This window comes from Oncorhynchus keta, unplaced genomic scaffold (assembly GCF_023373465.1).
Source record: "Oncorhynchus keta strain PuntledgeMale-10-30-2019 unplaced genomic scaffold, Oket_V2 Un_contig_12907_pilon_pilon, whole genome shotgun sequence".
Classification (NCBI taxonomy): Eukaryota; Metazoa; Chordata; class Actinopteri; order Salmoniformes; family Salmonidae; genus Oncorhynchus; species Oncorhynchus keta.
Window position 1 is genome coordinate 12,608 of NW_026278046.1, and position 23,910 is coordinate 36,517.

At 58.9% G+C, this 23,910-nt stretch overlaps 1 long non-coding RNA gene across 1 annotated transcript; it reads left to right on the forward strand.

Moving 5' to 3' along the window:
* The first annotated feature begins 206 nt into the window (after positions 1-206).
* On the forward strand, positions 207-16,958 carry LOC127918049 (uncharacterized). Its single transcript, XR_008098550.1, has 3 exons — positions 207-254; positions 8,598-8,658; positions 16,907-16,958. It is a non-coding gene; the product is annotated as an uncharacterized LOC127918049 (long non-coding RNA).
* Positions 16,959-23,910: the final 6,952 nt, after the last annotated feature.

Here is a 23,910-nt window from a genome sequence, read left to right on the forward strand (position 1 = left end):
TGTCGTGTCGTGTCCTGAGCTGAAGTGTCGTGTCGTGTCCTGAGCTGAAGTGTCGTGTCGTGTCGTGTCCTGAGCTGAAGTGTCGTGTCGTGTCGTGTCCTGAGCTGAAGTGTCGTGTCGTGTCGTGTCCTGAGCTGAAGTGTCGTGTCGTGTCGTGTCCTGAGCTGAAGTGTCGTGTCGTGTCGTGTGCTGAGCTGAAGTGTCCTGTCGTGTCCTGAGCTGAGCTGAAGTGTCCTGTCGTGTCCTGAGCTGAAGTGTCGTCGTGTCGTGTCGTGTCCTGAGCTGAGCTGAAGTGTCGTCGTGTCGTGTCGTGTCCTGAGCTGAGCTGAGCTGAAGTGTCGTCGTGTCGTGTCCTGAGCTGAGCTGAAGTGTCGTGTCGTGTCCTGAGCTGAGCTGAAGTGTCGTGTCCTGAGCTGAAGTGTCGTGTCGTGTCCTGAGCTGAAGTGTCGTGTCGTGTCCTGAGCTGAAGTGTCGTGTCGTGTCCTGAGCTGAAGTGTCGTGTCGTGTCCTGAGCTGAAGTGTCGTGTCGTGTCCTGAGCTGAAGTGTCGTGTCGTGTCCTGAGCTGAAGTGTCGTGTCGTGTCCTGAGCTGAAGTGTCGTGTCGTGTCCTGAGCTGAAGTGTCGTGTCGTGTCGTGTCCTGAGCTGAAGTGTCCTGTCGTGTCCTGAGCTGAGCTGAAGTGTCGTGTCGTGTCCTGAGCTGAGCTGAAGTGTCGTGTCGTGTCCTGAGCTGAGCTGAAGTGTCGTGTCGTGTCGTGTCCTGAGCTGAGCTGAAGTGTCGTGTCCTGAGCTGAGCTGAAGTGTCGTGTCGTGTCCTGAGCTGAGCTGAAGTGTCGTGTCGTGTCGTGTCCTGAGCTGAAGTGTCGTGTCGTGTCCTGAGCTGAAGTGTCGTGTCGTGTCCTGAGCTGAAGTGTCGTGTCGTGTCCTGAGCTGAAGTGTCGTGTCGTGTCCTGAGCTGAGCTGAAGTGTCGTGTCCTGAGCTGAGCTGAAGTGTCGTGTCGTGTCCTGAGCTGAGCTGAAGTGTCGTGTCGTGTCCTGAGCTGAAGTGTCGTGTCGTGTCCTGAGCTGAGCTGAAGTGTCGTGTCGTGTCCTGAGCTGAGCTGAAGTGTCGTGTCGTGTCCTGAGCTGAGCTGAAGTGTCGTGTCGTGTCCTGAGCTGAGCTGAAGTGTCGTGTCGTGTCCTGAGCTGAGCTGAAGTGTCGTGTCGTGTCCTGAGCTGAAGTGTCGTGTCGTGTCGTGTCCTGAGCTGAAGTGTCGTGTCGTGTCCTGAGCTGAAGTGTCGTGTCGTGTCCTGAGCTGAAGTGTCGTGTCGTGTCCTGAGCTGAAGTGTCGTGTCGTGTCCTGAGCTGAAGTGTCGTGTCGTGTCCTGAGCTGAGCTGAAGTGTCGTGTCGTGTCGTGTCCTGAGCTGAGCTGAAGTGTCGTGTCGTGTCCTGAGCTGAGCTGAGCTGAAGTGTCGTGTCGTGTCGTGTCCTGAGCTGAGCTGAGCTGAAGTGTCGTGTCTGTCGTGTCTGAGCTGAGCTGAGCTGAAGTGTCGTGTCGTGTCGTGTCCTGAGCTGAGCTGAAGTGTCGTGTCGTGTCCTGAGCTGAGCTGAAGTGTCGTGTCGTGTCCTGAGCTGAGCTGAAGTGTCGTGTCGTGTCTTGAGCTGAGCTGAAGTGTCGTGTCGTGTCCTGAGCTGAGCTGAAGTGTCGTGTCGTGTCGTGTCTTGAGCTGAGCTGAAGTGTCGTGTCTGAGTGTCGTGTCCTGAGCTGAGCTGAAGTGTCGTGTCGTGTCGTGTCCTGAGCTGAGCTGAAGTGTCGTGTCGCGTCGTGAGCTGAAGCGTCGCGTCGCGTCGTGAGCTGAAGCGTCGCGTCGCGTCGTGAGCTGAAGCGTCGCGTCGCGTCGTGAGCTGAAGCGTCGCGTCGCGTCGTGAGCTGAAGCGTCGCGTCGTGAGCTGAAGCGTCGCGTGGCGTCGTGAGCTGAAGCGTCGCGTGGCGTCGTGAGCTGAAGCGTCGCGTGGCGTCGTGAGCTGAAGCGTCGCGTGGCGTCGTGAGCTGAAGCGTCGCGTGGCGTCGTGAGCTGAAGCGTCGCGTGGCGTCGTGAGCTGAAGCGTCGCGTGGCGTCGTGAGCTGAAGTGTCGCGTGGTGTCGTGAGCTGAAGTGTCGCGTGGTGTCGTGAGCTGAAGTGTCGCGTGGTGTCGTGAGCTGAAGTGTCGCGTGGTGTCGTGAGCTGAAGTGTCGCGTGGTGTCGTGAGCTGAAGTGTCGCGTGGTGTCGTGAGCTGAAGTGTCGCGTGGTGTCGTGAGCTGAAGTGTCGCGTGGTGTCGTGAGCTGAAGTGTCGCGTGGTGTCGTGAGCTGAAGTGTCGCGTGGTGTCGTGAGCTGAAGTGTCGCGTGGTGTCGTGAGCTGAAGTGTCGCGTGGTGTCGTGAGCTGAAGTGTCGTGTCGTGAGCTGAAGTGTCGCGTCGTGTCGTGTCGTGTCGTGAGCTGAAGTGTCGTGTCCCTGAGCTGAAGTGTCGTGTCGTGTCGCGAGCTGAAGTGTCGTGTCGTGTCCTGAGCTGAAGTGTCGTGTCGTGTCTGAGCTGAAGTGTCGCGTCGTGTCCTGAGCTGAAGTGTCGTGTCGTGTCCTGAGCTGAAGTGTCGTGTCGTGCTGAGCTGAAGTGTCGTGTCGTGTCCTGAGCTGAAGTGTCGTCGTGTCGTGTCCTGAGCTGAAGTGTCGTGTCGTGTCGTGTCGCGAGCTGAAGTGTCGCGTCGTGTCGCGAGCTGAAGTGTCGCGTCGTGTCGCGAGCTGAAGTGTCGCGTCGTGTCGCGAGCTGAAGTGTCGCGTCGTGTCGCGAGCTGAAGTGTCGCGTCGTGTCGCGAGCTGAAGTGTCGCGTCGTGTCGCGAGCTGAAGTGTCGCGTCGTGTCGCGAGCTGAAGTGTCGTGTCGTGTCCTGAGCTGAAGTGTCGTGTCGTGTCGTGTCCTGAGCTGAAGTGTCGTGTCGTGTCCTGAGCTGAAGTGTCGTGTCGTGTCGTGAGCTGAAGTGTCGTGTCGTGAGCTGAAGTGTCGTGTCGTGAGCTGAAGTGTCGTGAGCTGAAGTGTCGTGTCGTGAGCTGAAGTGTCGTGAGCTGAAGTGTCGTGTCGTGTCGTGTCCTGAGCTGAAGTGTCGTGTCGTGTCGTGTCCTGAGCTGAAGTGTCGTCGTGTCGTGTCCTGAGCTGAAGTGTCGCGTCGTGTCGCGAGCTGAAGTGTCGCGTCGTGTCGCGAGCTGAAGTGTCGCGTCGTGTCGCGAGCTGAAGTGTCGCGTCGTGTCGCGAGCTGAAGTGTCGCGTCGTGTCCCGAGCTGAAGTGTCGCTGAAGTGTCGTGAGCTGAAGTGTCGTGAGCTGAAGTGTCGTGAGCTGAAGTGTCGCGTCGTGAGCTGAAGTGTCGTGTCCTGAGCTGAAGTGTCGTGTCGTGTCGTGTCCTGAGCTGAAGTGTCGTGTCGTGTCGTGAGCTGAAGTGTCGTGTCGGTCGCGGTCCTGAGCTGAAGTGTCGTGGTCGTGTCGTGAGCTGAAGTGTCGTGTCGTCGTGAGCTGAAGTGTCGTGTCGTGTCGCGGAGCTGAAGTGTCGTGTCGTGTCGTGAGCTGAAGTGTCGTGTCGTGTCGCGGAGCTGAAGTGTCGTGGTCGTGTCGTGTCGTGAGCTGAAGTGTCGTGTCGTGTCGTGAGCTGAAGTGTCGTGGTCGTGTCGTGAGCTGAAGTGTCGTGTCGTGTCCTGAGCTGAAGTGTCGTGTCGTGTCGTCCTGAGCTGAAGTGTCGTGTCGTGTCCTGAGCTGTCGTGTCGTGTCGTGTCCTGAGCTGAAGTGTCGTGTCGTGTCCTGAGCTGAAGTGTCGTGTCGTGTCCTGAGCTGAAGTGTCGTGTCGTGTCCTGAAGTGTCGTGTCCTGAGCTGAAGTGTCGTGTCGTGTCCTGAGCTGAAGTGTCGTGGTCGTGTCCTGAGCTGAAGTGTCGTGGTCGTGTCCTGAGCTGAAGTGTCGTGGTGTCCTGAGCTGAAGTGTCGTGGTCGTGTCCTGAGCTGAAGTGTCGTGTCGTGTCGCGGTCCTGAGCTGAAGTGTCGTGTCGTGTCGTGTCCTGAGCTGAAGTGTCGTGTCGTGTCCTGAGCTGAAGTGTCGTGTCGTGTCCTGAGCTGAAGTGTCGTGTCGTGTCGTGTCCTGAGCTGAAGTGTCGTGTCGTGTCCTGAGCTGAAGTGTCGTGTCGTGTCCTGAAGTGTCGTGTCCTGAGCTGAAGTGTCGTGTCGTGTCCTGAGCTGAGGTGTCGAGGTCGTGTCGTGTCCTGAGCTGAAGTGTCGTGGTCGATGTCGTGTCCTGAGCTGAAGTGTCGTGTCGTGTCGTGTCCTGAGCTGAAGTGTCGTGTCGTGTCCTGAGCTGAAGTGTCGCGGTCCTGAGCTGAAGTGTCGTGTCCTGAGCTGAAGTGTCGTGTCCTGAGCTGAAGTGTCGTGTCGTGTCCCTGAGCTGAAGTGTCGTGTCGTGTCCTGAGCTGAAGTGTCGTGTCGTGTCGTGTCCTGAGCTGAAGTGTCGTGTCGTGTCCTGAGCTGAAGTGTCGTGTCGTGTCCTGAGCTGAAGTGTCGTGTCGTGTCCTGAGCTGAAGTGTCGTGTCGTGTCGTGTCCTGAGCTGAAGTGTCGTGTCGTGTCGTGTCCTGAGCTGAAGTGTCGTGTCGTGTCGTGTCCTGAGCTGAAGTGTCGTGTCGTGTCGTGTCCTGAGCTGAGGTGTCGTGTCGTGTCGTGAGCTGAGGTGTCGTGTCGTGTCTTGAGCTGAGCTGAGCTGAGGTGTCGTGTCGTGTCCTGAGCTGAGGTGTCGTGTCGTGTCCTGAGCTGAGGTGTCGTGTCGTGTCCTGAGCTGAGGTGTCGTGTCGTGTCCTGAGCTGAAGTGTCGTGTCCTGAGGTGTCGTGTCGTGTCCTGAGCTGAAGTGTCGTGTCCTGAGGTGTCGTGTCGTGTCGTGAGCTGAGGTGTCGTGTCGTGAGCTGAGGTGTCGTGTCGTGAGCTGAGGTGTCGTGTCGTGTCGTGAGCTGAGGTGTCGTGTCGTGAGCTGAGGTGTCGTGTCTTGAGCTGAGCTGAGCTGAGGTGTCGTGTCTTGAGCTGAGCTGAGCTGAGGTGTCGTCGTGTCCTGAGCTGAGGTGTCGTGTCCTGAGCTGAGGTGTCGTGTCGTGTCCTGAGGTGTCGTGTCGTGTCCTGAGCTGAGGTGTCGTGTCGTGTCCTGAGCTGAACTGTCGTGTCGTGTCCTGAGCTGAAGTGTCGTGTCCTGAGGTGTCGTGTCCTGAGGTGTCGTGTCCTGAGGTGTCGTGTCCTGAGGTGTCGTGTCGTGAGCTGAGGTGTCGTGTCGTGAGCTGAGGTGTCGTGTCGTGTCGTGAGCTGAGGTGTCGTGTCGTGAGCTGAGGTGTCGTGTCGTGAGCTGATGTCGTGTCGTGTCGTGTCCTGAGCTGAGGTGTCGTGTCGTGTCCTGTCCTGAGGTGTCGAGTCGTGTGAGGTGTCGTGTCGTGTCCTGAGCTGAGGTGTCGTGTCCTGAGCTGAGGTGTCGTGTCGTGTCCTGAGGTGTCGTGTCGTGTCCTGAGGTGTCGTGTCGTGTCCTGAGGTGAGGTGTCCTGAGGTGTCGTGTCCTGAGGTGTCGTGTCGTGTCCTGAGCTGAGGTGTCGTGTCCTGAGCTGAGGTGTCGTGTCGTGTCCTGAGCTGAGGTGTCGTCGTGTCCTGAGCTGAGGTGTCGTGTCGTGTCCTGAGCTGAGGTGTCGTGTCGTGTCCTGAGCTGAGGTGTCGTGGTCGTGTCCTGAGCTGAGGTGTCGTGGTCGTGTCCTGAGCTGAGGTGTCGTGGTCGTGTCCTGAGCTGAGGTGTCGTCGTCGTGTCCTGAGCTGAGGTGTCGTGGTCGTGTCCTGAGCTGAGGTGTCGTGGTCGTGTCCTGAGCTGAGGTGTCGTGGTCGTGTCCTGAGCTGAGGTGTCGTGTCGTGTCCTGAGCTGAGGTGTCGTGTCGTGTCCTGAGCTGAGGTGTCGTGTCGTGTCCTGAGCTGAGGTGTCGTGTCGTGTGCTGAGCTGAGGTGTCGTGTCCTGAGCTGAGGTGTCGTGTCGTGTCCTGAGCTGAGGTGTCGTGTCGTGTCCTGAGCTGAGGTGTCGTGGTCGTGTCCTGAGCTGAGGTGTCGTGTCGTGTCCTGAGCTGAGGTGTCGTGTCGTGTCCTGAGCTGAGGTGTCGTGGTCGTGTCCTGAGCTGAGGTGTCGTGGTCGTGTCCTGAGCTGAGGTGTCGTGGTCCTGAGCTGAGGTGTCGTGTCGTGAGCTGAGGTGTCGTGTCGTGTCGTGAGCTGAGGTGTGTCGTGTCGTGAGCTGAGGTGTCGTGTCGTGTCGTGAGCTGAGGTGTCGTGTCGCGGTCCTGAGCTGAGGTGTCGTGTCGTGTCGTGAGCTGAGGTGTCGTGTCGTGAGCTGAGGTGTCGGGTCGGTCGTGAGCTGAGGTGTCGTGTCGTGTCGTGAGCTGAGGTGTCGTCGTCGTGAGCTGAGGTGTCGTGGTCGTCCTGAGCTGAGGTGTGTCGTGAGCTGAGGTGTCGTGTCGTGAGCTGAGGTGTCGTGTCGTGAGCTGAGGTGTCGTCGTGTCGTGAGCTGAGGTGTCGTGGTCGTGAGCTGAGGTGTCGTGGTCGTGAGCTGAGGTGTCGTGGTCGTGAGCTGAGGTGTCGTGTCGTGAGCTGAGGTGTCGTGTCGTGAGCTGAGGTGTCGTGTGAGCTGAGGTGTCGTGTGTCGTGAGCTGAGGTGTCGTGTCGTGAGCTGAGGTGTCGTCGGTCGTGAGCTGAGGTGTCGTGTCGTGAGCTGAGGTGTCGTGTCGTGAGCTGAGGTGTGTCGTGAGCTGAGGTGTCGTGTCGTGAGCTGAGGTGTCGTGTCGTCCTGAGCTGAGGTGTCGTGTCGTCCTGAGCTGAGGTGTCGTGGTCGTGAGCTGAGGTGTCGTGTCGTGAGCTGAGGTGTCGTGTCCTGAGCTGAGGTGTCGTGGTCGTGAGCTGAGGTGTCGTGTCGTGAGCTGAGGTGTCGTGTCGTGTCCTGAGCTGAGGTGTCGGTCGTGAGCGAGGTGTCGTGTCCTGAGCTGAGGTGTCGTGTCGTGAGCTGAGGTGTCGTGTCGTCGTGAGCTGAGGTGTCGTGTCGTGAGCTGAGGTGTCGTGTCGTGAGCTGAGGTGTCGTGTCGTGAGCTGAGGTGTCGTGTCGGTCGTGAGCTGAGTCGTCGTGTCCTGAGCTGAGGTGTCGTGTCGTCGTGAGCTGAGGTGTCGTGTCCTGAGCTGAGGTGTCGTCGCGGTCGTGAGCTGAGGTGTCGTGTCGTGAGCTGAGGTGTCGTGGTCGTGAGCTGAGGTGTCGTGGTCGTGAGCTGAGGTGTCGTGGTCGGTCGTGAGCTGAGGTGTCGTGTCCTGAGCTGAGGTGTCGTGGTCGTGTCCTGAGCTGAGGTGTCGTGGTCGCGGTCGTGAGCTGAGGTGTCGTGGTCGTGTCGTGAGCTGAGGTGTCGTGGTCGTGTCGTGAGCTGAGGTGTCGTGGTCGTGGTCCTGAGCTGAGGTGTCGTGTCGTGAGCTGAGGTGTCGTGGTCGTGTCGTGAGCTGAGGTGTCGTGTCGTGAGTCGAGGTGTCGTGAGCTGAGGTGTCGTGTCGTCGCGTGTCGTGAGCTGAGGTGTCGTGGTCGTGTCGTGTCGTGAGCTGAGGTGTCGTCGTGTCGTGTCCTGAGCTGAGGTGTCGTGGTCGTGTCGTGTCCTGAGCTGAGGTGTCGTGGTCGTCCTGAGTCGTGTCCTGAGCTGAGGTGTCGTGTCGTGTCGTGTCCTGAGCTGAGGTGTCGTGTCGTGTCGTGTCCTGAGCTGAGGTGTCGTGTCGTGTCGTGTCCTGAGCTGAGGTGTCGTGTCGTGTCGTGTCCTGAGCTGAGGTGTCGTGTCGTGTCGTGTCCTGAGCTGAGGTGTCGTGGTCGCGGTCGTGTCCTGAGCTGAGGTGTCGTGGTCGTGTCCTGAGCTGAGGTGTCGGTCGTGTCCTGAGCTGAGGTGTCGTGGTCGTGTCCTGAGCTGAGGTGTCGTGGTCGTGTCCTGAGCTGAGGTGTCGTGGTCGTGTCCTGAGCTGAGGTGTCGTGTCGTGTCCTGAGCTGAGGTGTCGTGTCGTGTCCTGAGCTGAGGTGTCGTGTCGTGTCCTGAGCTGAGGTGTCGTGTCGTGTCCTGAGCTGAGGTGTCGTGTCCTGAGCTGAGGTGTCGTGTCCTGAGCTGAGGTGTCGTGTGTCCTGAGCTGAGGTGTCGTGTCGTGTCCTGAGGTGTCGTGTCGTGTCCTGAGGAGGTGTCGCGGTCGTGTCCTGAGGTGTCGTGTCGTGTCCTGAGGTGTCGTGTCGTGGTCCTGAGGTGTCGTGAGGTGTCGTGTCCTGAGGTGTCGTGTCGTGTCCTGAGGTGTCGTGTCGTGTCCTGAGGTGTCGTGTCGTGTCCTGAGGTGTCGTGTCGTGTCCTGTCGTGTCGTGTCCTGAGGTGTCGTGTCGTGTCCTGAGGTGTCGTGGTCGTGTCCTGAGGTGTCGTGTCGTGTCCTGAGGTGTCGTGTCGTGTCCTGAGGTGAAGTGTCGTGTCGTGTCCTGAGCTGAGGTGTCGTCGTGTCGTGTCCTGAGCTGAGCTGAGGTGTCGTCGTGTCGTGTCCTGAGCTGAGGTGTCGTCGTGTCGTGTCGTGTCCTGAGCTGAGGTGTCGTCGTGTCGTGTCCTGAGCTGAGGTGTCGTCGTGTCATTTTACATTTTACATTTAAGTCATTTAGCAGACGCTCTTATCCAGAGCGACTTACAAATTGGTGCATACACCTTATGACATCCAGTGGAACAGCCACTTGCATCTAAATCTTTTTTTTGGGGGGGGGGGGTGAGAAGGATTACTTACCCTTACTTACCCTATCCTAGGTATTCCTTGAAGAGGTGGGGTTTCAGGTGTCTCCGGAAGGTGGTGATTGACTCCGCTGTCCTGGCGTCGTGAGGGCGTTTGTTCCACCATTGGGGGCCTGAGGTGAACAGTTTTGACTGGGCTGAGCGAGGAACTGTACTTCCTCAGTGGTAGGGAGGCGAGCAGGCCAGAGGTGGATGAACGCAGTGCCCTTGTTTGGGTGTAGGGCCTGATCAGAGCCTGGAGGTACTGAGGTGCCGTTCCCCTCACAGCTCCGTAGGCAAGCACCATGGTCTTGTAGCGGAGCTGAGCTTCAACTGGAAGCCAGTGGAGAGATGGAGGAGCGGGGTGACGTGAGAGAACTTGGGAAGGTTGAACACCAGACGGGCTGCGGCGTTCTGGATGAGTTGTAGGGGTTTAATGGCACAGGCAGGGAGCCCAGCCAACAGCGAGTTGCAGTAATCAAGACGGAGATGACAAGTGCCTGGATTAGGACCTGAGCTTCCTGTGTGAGGCAGGGTCGTACCTGAGCGGATGTTGTAGAGCATGAACCTACAGGAACGGGACACCGCCTTGATGTTAGTTGAGAACGTCAGGGTGTTGTCCAGGATCACGCTGAAGGTTCTTAGCGCTCTGGGAGGAGGACACAATGGAGTTGTCAACCGTGATGGCGAGATCATGGAACGGGCAGTCCTTCCCGGGAGGAAGAGCAGCTCCGTCTTGCTGAGGTTCAGCTTGAGGTGGTGATCCGTCATCCACACTGTATGTCTGCCAGACATGCAGAGATGCGATGTCGCCACCTGGTCATCAGAAGGGGGAAAGGAGAAGATTAATTGTGTGTCGTCTGCATAGCAATGATAGGAGAGACCATGTGAGGTTATGACAGAGCCAAGTGACTTGGTGTATCCGAGAATAAGAGAGGGCCTAGAACAGAGCCCTGGGGACACCAGTGGTGAGAGCGCGTGGTGAGGAGACAGATTCTCGCCACGCCACCTGGTAGGAGCGACCTGTCAGGTAGGACGCAATGAGCGTGAAGTGCCGGAGATGCCCAACTCGGAGAGGGTGGAGAGGAGATCTGATGGTTCACAGTATCGAAGGCAGCCGATAGGTCTAGAAGGATGAGAGCAGAGGAGAGAGAGTTAGCTTTAGCAGTGCGGAGCGCCTCCGTGATACAGAGAAGAGCAGTCTCAGTTGAATGACTAGTCTTGAAACCTGAGCTGATTTGGATCAAGAAGGTCATTCTGAGAGAGATAGCGGTAGAGCTGGAGGAGGCACGTCAAGAGTTTTGGAGAGAAAAGAGAGAAGGGATACTGGTCTGTAGTTGTTGACATCGGAGGGATCGAGTGTAGGTTTTTCCTGGGTGCAACTCTCGCTCTCTTGAAGCGGAGGGACGTAGCCAGCGGTCAGGGATGAGTTGATGAGCGAGGTGAGGTAAGGAGAAGGTCTCCGGAAATGGTCTGGAGAAGAGAGGAGGGGATAGGGTCAAGCGGGCAGGTTGTTGGGCGGTCGTCACAAGAGCTGAGGTTTCATCTGGAGAGAGGGGAGAAAGAGGTCAGAGCATAGGGTAGGGCAGTGTGAGCAGAACCAGCGGTGTCGTTTGACTTAGCTGAGGATCGGATGTCGTCGACCTTCTTTTCAAAATGGTTGACGAAGTCATCTGCAGAGAGGGAGGGGGAGGATTCAGGAGGGAGGAGAAGGTGGCAAAGAGCTTCCTAGGGTTAGAGGCAGATGCTTGGAATTTAGAATGGTAGAAAGTGGCTTTAGCTGCAGAGACAGAGGAGGAAAATGTAGAGAGGAGGAGTGAAAGGATGCCAGGTCCGCAGGAGCGAGTTTTCCTCCATTTCCGCTGGCTGCCCGGAGCCCTGTTCTGTGAGCTGCAAGGAGTCGTCGAGCCACGGTCGGGAGGGAGGACCGAGCCGGCCTGGAGGATAGGGGACATAGGGAGTCAAAGGATGTGTAAGGGAGCTGAGAGGAGGGTTGAGGAGGCAGAATCAGGAGATAGGTTGAGAAAGTTTGAGCAGAGGGAAGAGATGATAGGATGGAAGAGGAGAGAGTAGCGGGGGAGAGAGAGGAAGGTTGGGACGGCGCGATACCATGTAGGGGCAGTGTGGGAAGTGTTGGATGAGAGCGAGAGGGAAAAGGATACAAGGTAGTGGTCGGAGACTTGGAGGGGAGTTGCAATGAGGTTAGTGGAAGAACAGCATCTAGTAAAGATGAGGTCAAGCGTATTGCCTGCCTTGTGAGTAGGGGGAAGGTGAGAGGGTGAGGTCAAAAGAGGAGAGGAGTGGAAAGAAGGAGGCAGAGAGGAATGAGTCAAAGGTAGTCGTGGGGAGGCTAAAGTCGCCCAGAACTGTGAGAGGTGAGCCGTCCTCAGGAAAGGAGCTTATCAAGGCATCAAGCTCATTGATGAACTCTCGAGGAACCTGGAGGGCGATAAATGATAAGGATGTTAAGCTTGAAAGGGCTGGTAACTGTGACAGCATGGAATTCAAAGGAGGCGATAGACAGATGGGTAAGGGGAGCTGAGAAAGACCACTTGGGAGAGATGAGGTCGGTGCCACCACCCCGCTGACCAGAAGCTCTCTGGGTGTGCGAGAACACGTGGGCGGACGAGGAGAGAGCAGTAGGAGTAGCAGTGTTATCTGTGGTGATCCATGTTTCCGTCAGTGCCAAGAAGTCAAGGGACTGGAGGGAGGCATAGGCTGAGATGAACTCTGCCTTGTTGGCCGCAGATCGGCAGTTCCAGAGGCTACCGGAGACCTGAACTCCACGTGGGTCGACGCGCTGGGACCACCAGATTAGGTGGTCGCGGCCACGCGGTGTGGAGCGTTTGTATGGTCTGTGCAGAGGAGAGAACAGGGATAGACAGACACATAGTTGACAGGCTACAGAAAAGGCTACGCTAATGCAAGGAGATTGAATGACAAGTGGACTACACGTCTCGAATGTTCAGAAAGTTAAGCTTACGTAGCAAGAGTCTTATTGACTAAAATGATTAAAATGATACAGTACTGCTAAAGTAGGCTAGCTGGCAGTGGCTGCGTTGTTGACACTACACTAATCAAGTCGTTCCGTTGAGTGTAATAGTTTCTACAGTGCTGCTAATCGGGGTAGCTGGCTAGCTAGCAGTGTTGTTTACGACGCTGATGCTAAAAGAACGACAATAGCTGGCTAGCTAACCTAGGAAATCGCTCTAGACTACACAATTATCTTTGAAACAAAGACGGCTATGTAGCTAGCTACGATCAAACAAATCAAACCGTTGTACTGTAATGAAATGAAATGAAAATGTGATACTAACTGTGGAGCGAAGCGGAATGCGTGGTTGTTGTTGGCTAGCTGTTAGCTGTTAGCTGTTGGCTAGCAGAGTCTCCTACGTTAAGGACGACAAATAGCTGGCTAGCGAACCTCAGTGAATTAAGATAATCACTCCAAGGCTACACACACTAAACTACACAATTATCTTGAAACAAAGACAGCTATGTAGCTAGCTAACACTAGACTAATCAAGTCGTACAGTTGAGTGAATAGCACTACAGTGATGCTAATCTGTGTGCTAGCTAGCGCTTGCTAGCTCCTGGGCGAATAGCAGTGAAGGCTACGTTAGGGCTGAGAAATACGATAATTATGCAATTATCTCTGATACAAGGACGGCTATGTAGCTAGCTAAGAAGAATTGCTAAGATTAGACAAATCAACCGTTGTACTATAATGAAATGTAATGAAAAAGTTATACAACCTGCAGAGCGAAGTGCGAATGCGACCGCTCGCTCCAACCCGGAACCGTAGACTGCGTGTGTCGTGTCGTGTCCTGAGCTGAGGTGTCGTGTCGTGTCCTGAGCTGAGGTGTCGTGTCCTGAGCTGAGGTGTCGTGTTGTGTCCTGAGCTGAGGTGTCGTGTCGTGTCCTGAGGTGTCGTGTTGTGTCCTGAGCTGAGGTGTCGTCGTGTCGTGTCCTGAGCTGAGGTGTCGTGTCGTGTCCTGAGCTGAGGTGGTGTCGTGGTCGTGTCCTGAGCTGAGGTGTCGTGGTCGTGTCCTGAGCTGAGGTGTGTCCTGAGCTGAGGTGTCGTGGTCGTGTCCTGAGCTGAGGTGTCGCGGTCGCGGTCCTGAGCTGAGGTGTCGTCCTGAGCTGAGGTGTCGTCGTGTCCTGAGCTGAGTGTCGTGGTCGTGTGAGTCGTGTCGTGTCCTGAGCTGAGGTGTCGTGGTCGTGTCCTGAGCTGAGGTGTCCGTGTCCTGAGCTGAAGTGTCGTGTCCTGAGCTGAGGTGTCGTGGTCGCGGTCCTGAGCTGAGGTGTCGTCGGTCGTGTCCTGAGCTGAGGTGTCGTGTGGTCGTGTCCTGAGCTGAGGTGTCGTCGTGTCGTGTCCTGAGCTGAGGTGTCGTGGTCGCGGTCGTGTCCTGAGCTGGTCGTGTCCTGAGCTGAGGTGGTCGTCGTGTCCTGAGCTGAGGTGTCGTGGTCGTGTCGTGTCCTGAGCTGAGGTGTCGGTCGTGTCGTGTCCTGAGCTGAAGTGTCGTGTCCTGAGCTGAGGTGTCGTCGTGTCCTGAGCTGAGGTGTCGCCGGTCGTGTCCTGAGCTGAAGTGTCGTGGTGTCGTGTCCTGAGCTGAAGTGTCGTGGTCGCGGTCCTGAGCTGAGGTGTGGTCGTGTCCTGAGCTGAAGTGTCGTGGTCGTCGTGTCCTGAGCTGAAGTGTCGTCGCGGTCGCGGTCCTGAGCTGAAGTGTCGGTCGTGTGAGCGTGTCCTGAGCTGAAGTGTCGTGGTCGTGTCCTGAGCTGAAGTGTCGTGGTCGCGGTCGTGTCCTGAGCTGAAGTGTCGTGGTCGCGGTCGTGTCCTGAGCTGAAGTGTCTGAGCTGAAGGTCGCGGTCGCGGTCCTGAGCTGAAGTGTCGTGGTCGCGGTCGCGGTCCTGAGCTGAAGTGTCGTGGTCGTGTCGTGTCCTGAGCTGAAGTGTCGTGGTCGCGGTCGCGGTCCTGAGCTGAAGTGTCGTCGGTCGCGGTCCTGAGCTGAAGTGTCGTGGTCGTGGTCGCGGTCCTGAGCTGAAGTGTCGTGTCCTGAGCTGAGGTGTCGTGGTCGTCGTGTCCTGAGCTGAAGTGTCGTGGTCGCGGTCGCGGTCCTGAGCTGAAGTGTCGCGGTCGCTGAGGGTCGCGGTCCTGAGCTGAGGTGTCGTGGTCGTGTCCTGAGCTGAGGTGTCGTGGTCGTGTCCTGAGCTGAAGTGTCGTGGTCGCGGTCGTGTCCTGAGCTGAAGTGTCGCGGTCGTCGTGTCCTGAGCTGAGGTGTCGTGGTCGTGTCCTGAGCTGAGGTGTCGCGGTCGTGTCCTGAGCTGAGGTGTCGTCCTGAGTCGCGGTCCTGAGCTGAGTCGTGTCGTGGTCGGTCCTGAGCTGAGCTGTGGTCGTGTCCTGAGCTGAGGTGTCGTCGGTCCTGAGCTGAGGTCGTCGTGGTCGTGTCCTGAGCTGGTGTCGTCGGTCGTGTCCTGAGCTGAGGTGTCGTGTCGTGTCCTGAGCTGAGGTGTCGTGGTCGTGTCCTGAGCTGAGGTGTCGTGGTCTGAGCTGAGGTGTCGTCGGTCCTGAGCTGAGGTGTCGTCGTCGTGTCCTGAGCTGAGGTGTCGTGGTCCTGAGCTGAGGTGTGTCCTGAGCTGAGGTGTCGTGGTCGTGTCGTGTCCTGAGCTGAGGTGTCGTCGGTCGTGTCCTGAGCTGAGGTGTCGTGGTCGTGAGCTGAGCTGAGGTGTCGTGGTCGTGTCGTGTCGTGTCCTGAGCTGAGGTGTCGTGGTCGCGGTCGTGGTCCTGAGCTGAGGTGTCGTGGTGTCCTGAGCTGAGGTGTCGTGGTCGTGTCCTGAGCTGAGGTGTCGTCGGTCCTGAGCTGAGGTGTCGTGGTCGTGTCCTGAGCTGAGGTGTCGTGGTGTCGTGTCCTGAGCTGAAGTGTCGTGGTCGTGTCCTGAGCTGAGGTGTCGTCGTGTCCTGAGCTGAGGTGAGGTGTCGTGGTCGGTCCTGAGCTGAGGTGTCGTGGTCGTGTCCTGAGCTGAGGTGGTGTCGTGGTCGTCGGTCCTGAGCTGAGGTGTCGTCGGTCCTGAGCGTGTCGTGTCCTGAGCTGAGGTGTCGTGTCGTGTCCTGAGCTGAGGTGTCGTGGTCGTGTCCTGAGCTGAGGTGTCGTGGTCCTGAGCTGAGGTGTCGTGTCGTGTCCTGAGCTGAGGTGTCGTCGGTCCTGAGCTGAGGTGTCGTGGTCCTGAGCTGAGGTGTCGTCGTGTCCTGAGCTGAGGTGTCGTGGTCCTGAGCTGAGGTGTCGGTCCTGAGCTGAGGTGTCGTGTCCTGAGCTGAGGTGTCGTGGTCTGAGCTGAGGTGTCGCGGTCCTGAGCTGAGGTGTCGTCGGTCCTGAGCTGAGGTGTCGTCGGTCCTGAGTGAGGTGTCGTGTCCTGAGCTGAGGTGTCGTCGGTCGTGTCCTGAGCTGAGGTGTCGTGGTCGTGTCCTGAGCTGAGGTGTCGTGGTCGTGTCCTGAGCTGAGGTGTCGTGGTCGTGTCCTGAGCTGAGCTGGTGTCGTGGTCCTGAGCTGAGGTGTCGTGTCCTGAGCTGAGGTGTCGTGTCGTGTCCTGAGCTGAGGTGTCGTGTCCTGAGCTGAGGTGTGTCGTGTCCTGAGCTGAGGTGTCGTGTGAGCTGAGGTGTCGTGTCCTGAGCTGAGGTGGTCGTGTCCTGAGCTGAGGTGTCGTGGTCCTGAGCTGAGGTGTCGTGTCCTGTCCTGAGCTGAGGTGTCGGTCGGTCGTGTCCTGAGCTGAGGTGTCGTGTCCTGAGCTGAGGTGTCGTCGTGTCCTGAGCTGAGGTGTCGTGGTCGTGGTCCTGAGCTGAGGTGTCGTGGTCGTGTCCTGAGCTGAGGTGTCGTGGTCGTGTCCTGAGCTGAGGTGTCGGTCGTGTCCTGAGCTGAGGTGTCGTGGTCGTCGGTCCTGAGCTGAGGTGTCGTGGTCGTGTCCTGAGCTGAGGTGTCGTGAGGGTCGTGTCCTGAGCTGAGGTGTCGTCGGTCCTGAGCTGAGGTGTCGTGTCGCGGTCTGAGCTGAGGTGTCGTGTCGTGTCCTGAGCTGAGGTGTCGTCGGTCCTGAGCTGAGGTGTCGTCGTGTCCTGAGCTGAGGTGTCGTGTCCTGAGCTGAGGTGTCGTGGTCGCTGAGGTGTCGTGTCGTGTCCTGAGCTGAGGTGTCGTGTCGTCCTGAGCTGAGGTGTCGTGTCGTCGGTCCTGAGCTGAGTCGTGTCGTGTCCTGAGCTGAGGTGTCGTGGTCGTGTCGTGTCCTGAGCTGAGGTGTCGTCGCGGTCGCGGTCCTGAGCTGAGGTGTCGTGGTCGCGGTCTGAGCTGAGGTGTCGTCGTCGGTCCTGAGCTGAGGTGTCGGTCGGGTCCTGAGCTGAGGTGTCGTGGTCGCGGTCCTGAGCTGAGGTGTCGTGGTCGTGGTCCTGAGCTGAGGTGTCGGTCGTCGGTCCTGAGCTGAGGTGGTGTCGCGGTCCTGTCCTGAGCTGAGGTGTCGTGGTCGTGTCCTGAGCTGAGGTGTCGTGTCGTGTCCTGAGCTGAAGTGTCGTGGTCGTGTCCTGAGCTGAGTGTCGTGGTCGCGGTCCTGAGCTGAAGTGTCGTGGTCGCGGTCCTGAGCTGAGGTGTCGTGTCGCGGTCGCGGTCCTGAGCTGAGGTGTCGTGGTCGTGTCCTGAGCTGAAGTGTCGTGGTCGTGGTCGTGTCCTGAGCTGAGGTGTCGTGGTCGCGGTCCTGAGCTGAGGTGTCGTCGGTCCTGAGCTGAGGTGTCGCGGTCGTGTCCTGAGCTGAGGTGTCGTCGTGTCCTGAGCTGAGGTGTCGTGGTCGTGTCCTGAGCTGAGGTGGTGGTGTCGTCCTGAGCTGAGGTGTCGTCGTGTCCTGAGCTGAGGTGTCGCGGTCGTGTCCTGAGCTGAGGTGTCGTGGTCGTGTCCTGAGCTGAGTGTCGTCGGTCGTGTCCTGAGCTGAGGTGTGGTCGCGGTCCTGAGCTGAGGTGTGAGTCCTGAGCTGAGGTGTCGTGGTCGTGTCCTGAGCTGAGGTGTCGTCGTGTCCTGAGCTGAGGTGTCGTGGTCGTGTCCTGAGCTGAGGTGTCGTCGGTCCTGAGCTGAGGTGTCGTCGTGTCCTGAGCTGAGGTGTCGTCGTGTCGTGTCCTGAGCTGAGGTGTGTCGTGTCGTGTCCTGAGCTGAGGTGTCGTGGTCGTGTCCTGAGCTGAGGTGTGTCGTGTCGTGTCCTGAGCTGAGGTGGTGTCGTGTCGTGTCCTGAGCTGAGGTGTCGTGTCGTGTCCTGAGCTGAGGTGTCGTGTCGTGTCCTGAGCTGAGGTGTCGTGTCGTGTCCTGAGCTGAGGTGTCGTCGGTCCTGAGCTGAGTGTCGTGGTCGTGTCCTGAGCTGAGTGTGTCGTGTCGTGTCCTGAGCTGAGTGTCGTGGTCGTGTCGTCGTGTCCTGAGCTGAAGTGTGTGGTCGGTCGTGTCCTGAGCTGAAGTGTCGCGGTCGCGGTCCTGAGCTGAAGTGTCGCGGTCGCGGTCCTGAGCTGAAGTGTCGTGGTCGCGGTCCTGAGCTGAAGGTGTCGGTCGTGTCGGTCCTGAGCTGAAGTGTCGCGGTCGCGGTCGCGGTCCTGAGCTGAAGTGTCGTCGCGGTCGTCGTGAGCTGAGCTGTCGTGTCGCGGTCCTGAGCGCGGTCCTGAGCTGAAGTGTCGTGGTCGGTCGCGGTCCTGAGCTGAAGTGTCGTCGGTCGAGGGTCCTGAGCTGAAGTGTCGCGGTCGCGGTCCTGAGCTGAGGTGTCGTGGTCGCGGTCCTGAGCTGAAGTGTCGTGAGCGTGTCGGTCCTGAGCTGAGGTGTCGTGGTCGTGTCCTGAGCTGAGGTGTCGTGGTCGTGTCCTGAGCTGAGGTGTCGTGGTCGTGTCCTGAGCTGAGGTGTCGTGGTCGTGTCCTGAGCTGAGGTGTCGTGGTCGTGTCCTGAGCTGAGGTGTCGGGTCGTGTCCTGAGCTGAGGTGTCGTGGTCGGTCCTGAGCTGAGGTGTCGTGGTCGTGTCGTGTGAGCTGAGGTGTCGTGGTCGTGTCCTGAGCTGAGGTGTCGGTCGTCGTGTCCTGAGCTGAGGTGTCGCTGAGGGTCGTGTCCTGAGCTGAGGAGGTGTCGTGGTCGTGTCCTGAGCTGAGGTGTCGTGGTCGTGTCCTGAGCTGAGGTGTCGTGGTCGTGTCCTGAGCTGAGGTGTCGTGTCGGTCGTGTCCTGAGCTGAGGTGTCGTGGTCGGTCGTGTCCTGAGCTGAGGTGTCGTGTCGTCGTGTCCTGAGCTGAGGTGTCGTGTCGTGTCCTGAGCTGAGGTGTCGTGGTCGTGTCCTGAGCTGAGTGTGTCGTGGTCGTGAGCTGAGGTGAGGTGTCGTGGTCGTGTCCTGAGCTGAGGTGTCGTGGTCGTCGTGTCCTGAGCTGAGGTGTCGTCGGTCCTGAGCTGAGGTGTCGTGTCGTGTCGTGTCCTGAGCTGAGGTGTGTGAGCTGAGGTGTCGTGTGAGCTGAGGTGTCGTGTCCTGAGCTGAGGTGGTGTGAGCGTCGTGTCCTGAGCTGAGGTGTCGTGTCGTGTCCTGAGCTGAGTCCTGAGCTGAGGTGTCGTGTCCTGAGCTGAGGTGTCGTGTCCTGAGCTGAGTGTGTCGTGTCCTGAGCTGAGGTGTCGTGGTCGTGTCCTGAGCTGAGGTGTCGCTGAGGTCGTGGTCCTGAGCTGTGGTGTCCTGAGCTGAGGTGTCGTGGTCGTGTCCTGAGCTGAGGTGTCGTGGTCGTGTCCTGAGCTGAGGTGTCGTGTCCTGAGCTGAGGTGTCGTGTCGTGTCCTGAGCTGAGGTGTCGTGGTCCTGAGCTGAGGAGGTGTCGTGTCCTGAGCTGAGGTGTCGTGTCGTGTCCTGAGCTGAGGTGTCGTGTCGTGTCCTGAGCTGAGGTGTCGTGGTCGTGTCCTGAGCTGAGGTGTCGTCGTGTCCTGAGCTCGTGTCCTGAGCTGAGGTGTCGTGGTCGTGTCCTGAGCTGAGGTGTCGTCGTGTCCTGAGCTGAGGTGTCGTGGTCGTGTCCTGAGCTGAGGTGTCGGTCGTGTCCTGAGCTGAGGTGTCGTGGTCGTGTCCTGAGCTGAGGTGTCGTGGTCGTGTCCTGAGCTGAGGTGTCGTGTCGTGTCCTGAGCTGAGGTGTCGTGTCGTGTCGTGTCCTGAGCTGAGGTGTCGTGGTCGTGTCGTGTCCTGAGCTGAGGTGTCGTGTGTCCTGAGCTGAGGTGTCGTGGTCGTGTCCTGAGCTGAGGTGTGTCGTGTCCTGAGCTGAGGTGTCGTGGGGTCGTGTCCTGAGCTGAGGTGGTGGTCGGTCCTGAGCTGAGGTGGTGTCGTCGGTCCTGAGCTGAGGTGTCGGTCGTGTCCTGAGCTGAGGTGTCGTGGTCGGTCGTGTCCTGAGCTGAGGTGTGTCGTGTCCTGAGCTGAGGTGTCGTGGTCGTGTGAGCTGAGGTGTCGTGTCCTGTCCTGAGGTGTCCTGAGCTGAGGTGTCGCGGTCCTGAGCTGAGTCGTGTCCTGAGGTGTCGTGGTCGTGAGCTGAGCTGTGGTGTCGTGGTGGTCGTGGTCCTGAGCTGAGGTGTCGTGGTCGCGGTCCTGAGCTGAGGTGAGGTGTCGTGGTCGCGGTCCTGAGCTGAGGTGTCGTGGTCGTGTCCTGAGCTGAGGTGTCGTGGTCGTGGTCGTGTCCTGAGCTGAGGTGTCGTGGTCGTGTCCTGAGCTGAGGTGTCGTGGTCGTGTCCTGAGCTGAGGTGTCGTGGTCGGTCGTGTCCTGAGCTGAGTGTCGGTCGTGTCCTGAGCTGAGTGGTGTGTCGTGTCCTGAGCTGAGGTGTCGTGTCGTGTCCTGAGCTGAGGTGTCGTGGTCGTGGTCGTGTCCTGAGCTGAGGTGTCGTGGTCCTGAGCTGAGGTGTCGTCGTGTCCTGAGCTGAGGTGTCGTGGTCGTGTCGTGTCCTGAGCTGAGGTGTCGTGGTCGTGTCCTGAGCTGAGGTGTGTCGTGTCCTGAGCTGAGGTGTGTGTGTTTCCTGAGCTGAGGTGTTGTGTTGTTTCCTGAGCTGAGGTGTTGTGTTGTCCTGAGCTGAGGTGGTGTTGTTTCCTGAGCTGAGGTGTTGTGTCCTGAGCTGAGGTGTGTGTGTCCTGAGCTGAGGTGGTGTTGTGTCCTGAGCTGAGGTGTGTTGTGTCCTGAGCTGAGGTGTTGTGTCCTGAGCTGAGTGTGTCGTGTCCTGAGCTGAGGTGTCGTGTCCTGAGCTGAGGTGTCGTGTCCTGAGCTGAGGTGTCGTGTCCTGAGCTGAGGTGTCGTGTCCTGAGCTGAGGTGTCGTGTCGTGTCCTGAGCTGAGGTGTCGTGGTCGTGTCCTGAGCTGAGGTGTGTCGTGTCCTGAGCTGAGGTGTCGTGTCGTGTCCTGAGCTGAGTGTCGTGTCCTGAGCTGAGGTCGTGTCGTGTCCTGAGCTGAGGTGTCGGTCGTGTCCTGAGCTGTCGGTGTCCTGAGCTGAGGTGTCGTGGTCGTGTCCTGAGCTGAGGTGTCGTGGTCGTGTCCTGAGCTGAGGTGTCGTGTCGTGTCCTGAGCTGAGGTGTCGTGTCGTGTCCTGAGCTGAGGTGTCGGTCGTGTCCTGAGCTGAGGTGTCGTGTCGTGGTCGTGTCCTGAGCTGAGGTGTCGTGGTCGGTCCTGAGCTGAGGTGTCGTGGTCGTGTCCTGAGCTGAAGTGTCGTGTCGTGTCCTGAGCTGAGGTGTCGTGGTCGTGTCCTGAGCTGAAGTGTCGTGTCGTGGTCGTGTCCTGAGCTGAAGTGTCGCGGTCGCGGTCCTGAGCTGAGGTGTCGTGGTCGGTCCTGAGCTGAGTGTGTCGTCGTGTCCTGAGCTGAGGTGTCGTGGTCGTGTCCTGAGCTGAAGTGTCGTGGTCGCGGTCCTGAGCTGAAGTGTCGTGTCGCGGTCGTGTCCTGAGCTGAAGTGTCGTGGTCGGTCGCGGTCCTGAGCTGAAGTGTGTCGTGGTCGTGGTCCTGAGCTGAAGTGTCGCGGTCGTGTCCTGAGCTGAAGTGTCGTGGTCGTGTCCTGAGCTGAGGTGTCGGTCGTGGTCGCGGTCCTGAGCTGAAGTGTCGTGGTCGCGGTCCTGTCCTGAGCTGAAGTCCTGAGCTGAGGTGTCGCGGTCCTGAGCTGAGCTGAGGTGTCGTGGTCGTGTCCTGAGCTGAGGTGTGTGGTCTGAGGTGTCGGTCCTGAGCTGAGGTGTGTCGTGTCCTGAGCTGAGGTGTCGTGTCGTGTCCTGAGCTGAGGTGTCGTGGTCGTGTCCTGAGCTGAGGTGTGTCGTGTCCTGAGCTGAGGTGTTGGTCGTGTCCTGAGCTGAGCTGAGTGTCTGAGCTGAGGGTCGTGGTCCTGAGCTGAGGTGTCCGGTCCTGAGCTGAGGTGTGAGGTGTCCTGAGCTGAGGTCGTGTTGTCCTGAGCTGAGGTGTCGTGGTCGTGTCCTGAGCTGAGGTGTCTGAGCTGAGTGTGTGTCGTGTCCTGAGCTGAGGTGTCGTGGTCGTGTCCTGAGCTGAGGTGTCGTGAGCTGAGGGTCCTGAGCTGAGGTGTCGTGGTCGTGTCCTGAGCTGAGGTGTCGTGTCGTGTCCTGAGCTGAGGTGTCGTGGTCGTGTCCTGAGCTGAGGTGTCGTGGTCGGTCCTGAGCTGAGGTGTCGAAGGTCGTGTCCTGAGCTGAGGTGTCGTGGTCGTGTCCTGAGCTGAGGTGTCGTGGTCGTGTCCTGAGCTGAGGTGTCGTGGTCGTGTCCTGAGCTGAGGTGTCGTGTCGTGTCCTGAGCTGAGGTGTCGTCGGTCCTGAGCTGAGGTGTGTCGTGTCCTGAGCTGAGGTGTCGTCGGTCCTGAGCTGAGGTGTCGTGGTCGTGTCCTGAGCTGAGGTGTCGTGTCGTGTCCTGAGCTGAGGTGTCGTGGTCGTGTCCTGAGCTGAGGTGTCGTGTCGTGTCCTGAGCTGAGGTGTCGGTCCTGAGCTGAGGTCGTCGTGTCCTGAGCTGAGGTGTCGTGTCGTGTCCTGAGCTGAGGTGTCGTGTCGTGTCCTGAGCTGAGGTGTCGTGTCGTGTCCTGAGCTGAGGTGTCGTGGTCGTGTCCTGAGCTGAGGTGGTGTCGCGGTCCTGAGCTGAGGTGTCGTCGTGTCCTGAGCTGAGGTGTCGTGGTCGTGTCCTGAGCTGAGGTGTCGTCGGTCGTGTCCTGAGCTGAGGTGTCGTGTCCTGAGTCGTGTCCTGAGCTGAGGTGTCGTGTCGTGTCCTGAGCTGAGGTGTCGTGGTCGTGTCCTGAGCTGAGGTGTCGTGTCGTGTCCTGAGCTGAGGTGTCGTGGTCGTGTCCTGAGCTGAGGTGTCGTGGTCGTGTCCTGAGCTGAGGTGTCGTGTCGTGTCCTGAGCTGAGGTGTCGTGAGTCCTGAGCTGAGGTGTCGTGGTCGCGGTCCTGAGCTGAGGTGTCGTGTCGTGTCCTGAGCTGAGTCGTGTCGTGTCCTGAGCTGAGGTGTGTGTCGTGTCCTGAGCTGAGGTGTCGTGTCGTGTCCTGAGCTGAGGTGTCGTGGTCGTGTCCTGAGCTGAGGTGTCCTGAGCTGAGGTGTCGTGTCCTGAGCTGAGGTGTGTCGTGGTCCTGAGCTGAGGTGTCGTGGTCGGTCCTGAGCTGAGCTGAGGTGTCGTGTCGTGTCGTGTCCTGAGCTGAGGTGTCGTGTCGTGTCCTGAGCTGAGGTGTCGTGGTCGTGTCCTGAGCTGAGGTGTCGTGTCGTGTCGTGAGCTGAGGTGTCGTGTCGTGTCGTGAGCTGAGGTGTCGTGTCGTGTCCTGAGCTGAGGTGTCGTGTCGTGTCCTGAGCTGAGGTGTCGTGTCGTGTCCTGAGGTGAGGTGTCGTGTCCTGAGCTGAGGTGTCGTGTCCTGAGCTGAGGTGTGTTGTGTCCTGAGCTGAGGTCGTGTCCTGAGCTGAGGTGTCGTGTCCTGAGCTGAGGTGTCGTGTCGTGTCCTGAGCTGAGGTGTTGTGTCCTGAGCTGAGGTGTTGTGTCCTGAGCTGAGGTGTGGTGTCCTGAGCTGAGGTGTTGTGTCCTGAGCTGAGGTGTTGTGTCCTGAGCTGAGGTGTTGTGTCCTGAGCTGAGGTGTTGTGTCGTGTCCTGAGCTGAGGTGTCGTGTTGTGTCCTGAGCTGAGGTGTTGTGTTGTCGTGTCCTGAGCTGAGGTGTCGTGTCGTGTCCTGAGCTGAGGTGGTGTGTGTCCTGAGCTGAGGTGGTGTCGTGTCCTGAGCTGAGGTGTGTGTGTCCTGAGCTGAGGTGTTGTGTCCTGAGCTGAGGTGGTGTTGTGTCCTGAGCTGAGGTGTGTTGTGTCCTGAGCTGAGGTGTGTGTGTGTCCTGAGCTGAGGTGTCGTGTCGTGTCCTGAGCTGAGGTGTGTGTCGTGTCCTGAGGTGTCGTGTGTGGCTGAGGTGTGTGTCGTGTCCTGAGGTGAGGTGTCGTGCTGAGGTGTCGTGGTCGTGTCCTGAGCTGAGGTGTCGTGTCGTGTCCTGAGCTGAGGTGTCGTGTCGTGTCCTGAGGTGTCGTGTCCTGAGCTGAAGTGTCGTCGTGTCCTGAGCTGAGGTGTCGTGGTCGCGGTCCTGAGCTGAGGTGTCGTGGTGTCCTGAGCTGAGGTGTCGCGGTCGTGTCCTGAGCTGAGGTGTCGCGGTCGTGTCCTGAGCTGAGTCGTGTCGCGGTCCTGAGCTGAGGTGTGTCGTGTCCTGAGCTGAGTGTCTGTGGTGGTCCTGAGCTGAGTGTCGTGGTCGCGGTCCTGAGCTGAGTGTCGTGGTCGCGGTCCTGAGCTGAGTGTCGCGGTCGTCGGTCCTGAGCTGAGGTGTCGAAGGTCGGTCCTGAGCTGAGGTGTCGTGGTCCTGAGCTGAGGTGTGTCGCGGTCCTGAGCTGAGTGTCGTGTCGTGTCCTGAGCTGAGGTCGTCGGTCGTGTCCTGAGCTGAGTGTGTGTCGGTCCTGAGCGTCGTGTCCTGAGCTGAGGTGTCGCGGTCGTGTCCTGAGCTGAGGTGTCGTGTCGTGTCCTGAGCTGAGGTGTCGTCGTGTCCTGAGCTGAGGTGTCGTCGGTCGCGGTCCTGAGCTGAGGTGTCGTGGTCGTGTCCTGAGCTGAGGTGTCGTGGTCGTGTCCTGAGCTG